Genomic DNA, 6,000 nt, shown 5'->3' with positions numbered 1-6,000 from the left:
TCTTAGTCGAGGAAACTAAGAACCATATTTTAGAATGAATTATTTTTTAGTATGAAATTAAAATTTATTCGTGAAACTTAAAAAAAAAACTTGTGGATATACAATAATTGATTAAAATTTACTCAAGTCACTTTTGAATATGAAACTAATTACTTATAAATTTTTATATTTATTAATAAATAGGCAAGCCACTTAAAAAATAAAAAAAGATATTATCAAAATTACTATCATAAGTTAGGACTATTATTAATTTTAATAAAAATTATCAGAACCCCAATTGTTATGGGTCATAGTTTATGAAATTATTATTATCGGTTGAGACTATTGATATTAGTTTTTCCAACTGAGATTAATAATAATTTTAACCCATAATAGTAAATTCAGTTAGGACTATTATTAATTTTAATAAAAATTATTAGAACCCCAATTGTTATGGGTCATAGTTTCTGAAATTATTATTATCGGTTGAAACTATTGATATTAGTTTTTTCAATTGAGATTAATAATAATCTTAACCCATAATAGTAAATTTAGTAAATTTTTTAATTTTAAACTCATATTTTTAATTTTAAATAAAGACCATAGTTTGATGTTGAAATTTCAATGGTTTAGAATTTCCACTTGTCTTGAAGGGTTCTTAATTATCATTTTCTTTGGAAACATGATTGAAACTGCATTCAGCAAATTAAAACCTCTTCTTTTTTCAAATACAATAGGCAAAATCATAGAGAAAAATACAGCAAGGATCAAGTAATCAACCCATGTATAGCTGATAACAACGAATCTCATGAATAGACTTTTTAAATGAGGTATTATAACTAATGGCAGAGTCAAGATCCAAAGTCAAGGGTGCAAGATAATTTCATTTAAAAATCAATATTTTTTAAAATAAAATTCTAAATAAATATATTGTTCACAATTTTTCTTTTTAGAAAATTATATTGAACATCTTAATTAATATAATCTTCTATAAAAACATCTTTTGGATATCTCATATTGATCATTAAAATATTATATGTTTAATAAAATTTTGAACTCAAATATTTTTTATTTAGTTTATAGATGCAAAATATTACAAGTAGAGGGTCCAAAATTACAAAATGTACACACCATACTAATATTTCGTTTTTCCATAATGAGAGAGTGCGTTTGTCCACCCTCAGAATCAAGTGGTTCTGCCACTAATTGTAAGAATACATGTATGATAATAAGAGAAATGCACGTTGCTTGTAAGCCAACCAGCACGCTTCGCTTCCTTCTTTTTATTGCTAACATACATTTTTTTTTTTATTGGAGATAACTTTGTTCAAAATATGCCAGACGCTATACGTGTGTGGGTATCTCTTTCTTTGCTTCCTTTCATTGCTGCATGTATAATGAAGATGATCAGGATGTGTTTTGGAATCATCCATCGATGGAAATGTACGTATCTCCATATTCTTTTTCATATTTCTCTCTCTATGCAATTTTTTTTCTAAATAGACAAATGACAAGTTGGGGGAAAAGGTGTGAATAATTGGCTAAGCCCCAAGCATTTTTTTCCCCCCACAAAGTATTCAATTATTTGCATTCTCTAAGCAGACAAATGACAAGTTGGAGAAAAAAGCCAGATGCATCGCGTGGATACTTCTGATCCCCAATCCACAATCCACTTGTACGACCAAGCAGTTTAAACGAGGATGTGGGGATAAGCAGTCGCAGAGCCACGTTCATGTCATGCACGCCCTTACGCTGGAAAAATCACAACTGATGAATGTGGATTTTGTAATTTTGCAACCACTACTTTTGAGATATAATTTTGCACCCTATATTGGATGAGAGATATTTAAGCTCAAAAACGTTTTTTTATATATATATATATATAATAGGGAAATATAGCTGCAGGCACTCAAAATTATATTTTCCTTGTATTATAATATTTTAACTCAAAAATCCGTCTAAATTCAAACCCAAAATTTTAAATTCACTAGATCTAAACAGTGATAAAAAGAAAATTGGTCAAAATTTTGTGCATCTTATAACTACAAAACCTAACTCCAACAAAATTAATATCTGCACTGTCCAAATGCTAACTCTATCAATTATTTATTATTGAACAACATACCCTCTTTATTTTAAGGAAAATTTATTATTGATATTTTTCTTGAATAAACTAATAAGTGTTCTTATCTTCTTGAAAATGTGGACACACACACACACTTTATTTAATTTGTGCGAGTTTTTGATACATTTTCATTCATAAATAGTGATATAGTTTTTGAGTTGTATTCTTAGATATTTTTAGTTTAGCACTTGAAAATCCTTTAGATTCTGAAGATCTTGTAAAAGAAACTAAAAATCATCTTCCGATAAGCAACAATCTTTCATGAAAATCAAGCGTGTTAATTTAGCAACTCAAAAATTTAAAATTCTACCATATCATTATAGTAAAGGTTAATGATCATTTTTTTTTCATGAATTGTACATGAAAGTCATGAATGTTTTTAAACTCAATTATAAGTTAATTTTATCCCTCAACTCTAATAATGCCCTCCGACATCATTCTAATATTAAAAACACTTAATGTCTATTAGTCATTAATGAGTCTCACTATTTTTTTAATATTTTTTATTAATTTAAGGGTCATTTTTGCCCATTAAGTTCTATTTAAAATAGTCATTTTTATCCTTAAACTCAAATATTTTATGATAAAAAATATAATGTAAAATTCACTAACAGTTAATTAATAATAAAAAAATGGTAGAGTAATGACATAGTAAATCTTTAAAATTAAGGGATTAAACTAACTCATAATTAAATTTAAAAATATCTGTGATCTGTCGTGTACAGTTTAGTGACCCTTAACCCTTATAATTGATATAAGATACAGATATCATATTTTATAGAAAAGATCATGTCCATCTACTCAGCATAATTTCCTCCAAAGAAAAAGATGCGCTCTAGTCTATATATTTACAAGTTTCGTAGGGCTAATGTAATAAGTTTTAAATTGTTAATTTAAAATTAAATTATTTTGCAACCTGTGTGGCTCCGCCACTGGTTCAGATAAGGGATGAACAGCGTTGCTGGCGGGGATTATAAAAACCAAGTGGTGCCTTCAAAACATACACACATTATAAAATATCTTGACACAACTTTTTTGTGCTTACCACCTCACACGTTTTAATTTACTCCCAGGTCCCAAAACATGGCCTTCTCAGGTGCCTCAAACCACAGCATCAACAACAACAACGGCCAATGCAAGTTAGCTGGGAAAGTAGCCATCGTCACTGGCGGCGCAAGCGGTATTGGCGAGGCAACGGCGAGACTCTTTGCCGATCAGGGTGCTCGTATGGTGGTCATTGCCGACATCCAAGACGAGCTGGGCAACCAGGTGGCGGCGTCCATTGGAACAGACCGGTGCAGCTACGTCCCCTGTAACGTGGCAGATGAGGATCAAGTGAAGCATCTCGTGGAGTCAACGGTCAGTACCTATGGATGCCTCGACGTCATGTTCAGCAACGCTGGTATTCTGAGCCCTACGAACAGACCATCCTTGACCTCAACTTCTCCGAAATGGATAGATTATTTGCGGTCAACGTCCGCGGAGTGGCTGCGTGCGTGAAGCACGCTGCTCGGGCAATGGTGGAGAAGCGCGTGAGGGGGAGCATAGTGATCACTGCCAGCTTGGCTGGCAGCAGCGGTAGTACGAGCTGGACTGAGACTGATTACTGCATGTCGAAGCACGCGGTGGTGGGGCTGATGCGGGCTGCGAGCGTGCAACTGGCGGCGCGTGGGATAAGGGTGAACAGCGTGTCACCAAATGGACTGGTGACCCGATTGAAGAGCAAGGTAGGTCGGATGAGCGAGGAGGATTGGAGGGAGTGTTATAGAAAGTACAAGAGGTTGGATGGCGTGGACCTCATGCCCGGACACGTGGCGGATGCGGTGCTGTTTCTCGCTTCAAGCGATTCCGAGTTCATCACCGGTCACGATCTCAAAATTGACGGAAGCTTTACTGGTTAATGAAAATGCAAACTGCAAATAAAGTGCTCTTTTTCTTGGTGTCGTAAAAATGTATTTTCGTCAATTCTGCTCTGGTGGTCAATATAAGTCAGATCAGTTCCGAGTTTTATCCAGCGTGCATATGCTGGGTAGTCTGTAATGAGTGTCATCGTGTCTGTTTAAAATTTGCCTTTGTTTGTTTTCATGACTAATGTACTGTCCAAGTTCAAACTCTGAATTTTTATTGTGGTATAACTTCATGTCAAGCTCTCCAAACCTGTGTACAAGTCATTCGTGATACCATATCGCATATCCTGAGAGATCACCAGAATCAACCCTTAGTGAAGAAGGGCAGCTTTAGAGTGCGACCCTCGTATTTATGGAGCTTATTATGTATGCATTCTGAGACGTAACGGAATATTTTATTTGAAATACACCAAAAAAATCACTGAGCATTCTATTCTCATTCACTAAATTTCACCCAAGAAATGGCTCACTTTTCTTGGAATCGCCATCCAGGGGAGGACCCACGTTGGGCAATGTGAAGGCAGTACAGCTGCCCTCGCCAACGAAGGTGAAAATTGCATATATGGCTCCTGAATATTCAATTTGTAGCCTCCAATTTGTATAAAATTTAATATGTGCCCCCATACAAAGTTTCATTTCCTTCTGTTTAACTTTATATATATGTAACTCTTTCATCGGACAGCAAAATTTGGGATTTTACTCAAGAACAGAGTCACTGCCACCCATCACTGAGGTAAAGGCTATCATCATTGGCCTATATCACTGTCGGAGACTGGGCATGAGGAAAGTTAACGTGGTCTTTAACCGTGTCAATGTTGTCAATTTGATTATGAGGGACTCCCCAAGCCAAGAGAAAATTATACAAGTTGAACCTAAAAATATTTAGTTGCCCCTTTGAAAAATTTCAATTGCCTCCCTCATTCCATAAAAATTCACTTGATCCCTTAAAAATTTTTACTTGTTTCACTGAGAAATTTATGGCTAAAAATGTTTCTATGTACTACTCCATATCATAAGTAGCAATAGTGTTAGGACAAAGAGAAAAATAATTTAGAAAGAGTAATCTTTCTATACAAGAGGTAATGAGGTATATAGATTTTATTTAATAAAAAAAATATGATTCTGATATGGACATAAAATATTAATATTATTTTAAAATAAACTATACCCCATTGACTTATTTTTCTAGGTTCATCATTGAAATTAATTATAGGCAGAAATATGAGAAAACAGAGGTGGAAAGGGTTTTAGAAAGACTTTCTAAACCAGTTAAGATGAAAATCTGGTCTAGAAAGTAATTTTTTTAATTTAAAAATAATTATTATATTACTTTCTAAACTGGTTTAATTATGAAACTGGTCTAGAAAATAATTTTAAAAATTAATTTTTAGAAAATTTAAATATTTCTACATTGGATCTACATTTAACCGATTTAGAAAGTAAAAAAAATTTATTTTTTTAAGTAGTCACATATTTCAAATTGGTTATACTGTCAACCATTTTAAAATACTTCCTCTGATCCTATTTATAAGTTATTTCTATTAACATCATCAATAGCAATATAACAAAAGTATAAAGACTAAAATTTAGTAAAATTACAAACATAACCCTCAAAAAGTAAATAAATTATATAGTATTATTTTTTTATTTCTCTCTCTCTCTCTCTTACTTTTTAAAGGTAGTTTAGATATTTTATTAAAAATAAAATATTACTATTAATTCAATGACTTATAAAGTGGACCACTTTAGGTGACCAATGAAGTGGATCAGAGAGAGTATTATTTAAATTGGTTCTAATTTTACCTGGTTTAAAAATTCTTAAACCACGGCAATTAATTGCGATAATACCACCGCCTCTTCTTTTTTAAACTGCATATACTATAACTGGTTTAGACAGTGAGTTTTAGATCATTATTTTCCGTTAGTGTGTAAATTCTTATTAAGTGAATCAATCTTTGATGGTAATATTTTAAAATTCATTTTTTTAAA

The 6,000-nt window shown here is 32.5% G+C and overlaps 1 pseudogene; it reads left to right on the top strand.

Annotated features, from left to right (window-relative positions):
- The first annotated feature begins 3,113 nt into the window (after window positions 1-3,113).
- Window positions 3,114-4,250, top strand: LOC129320749 ((+)-cis,trans-nepetalactol synthase NEPS2-like; annotated as a pseudogene).
- Window positions 4,251-6,000: the final 1,750 nt, after the last annotated feature.

The sequence above is a fragment of the Prosopis cineraria genome, unplaced genomic scaffold, assembly GCF_029017545.1.
Source record: "Prosopis cineraria cultivar Desert tree isolate PC_DT_omini unplaced genomic scaffold, ASM2901754v1 PC9, whole genome shotgun sequence".
Taxonomy (NCBI): domain Eukaryota; kingdom Viridiplantae; phylum Streptophyta; class Magnoliopsida; order Fabales; family Fabaceae; genus Prosopis; species Prosopis cineraria.
This window is presented reverse-complemented; position numbering and strand designations above follow the sequence as displayed.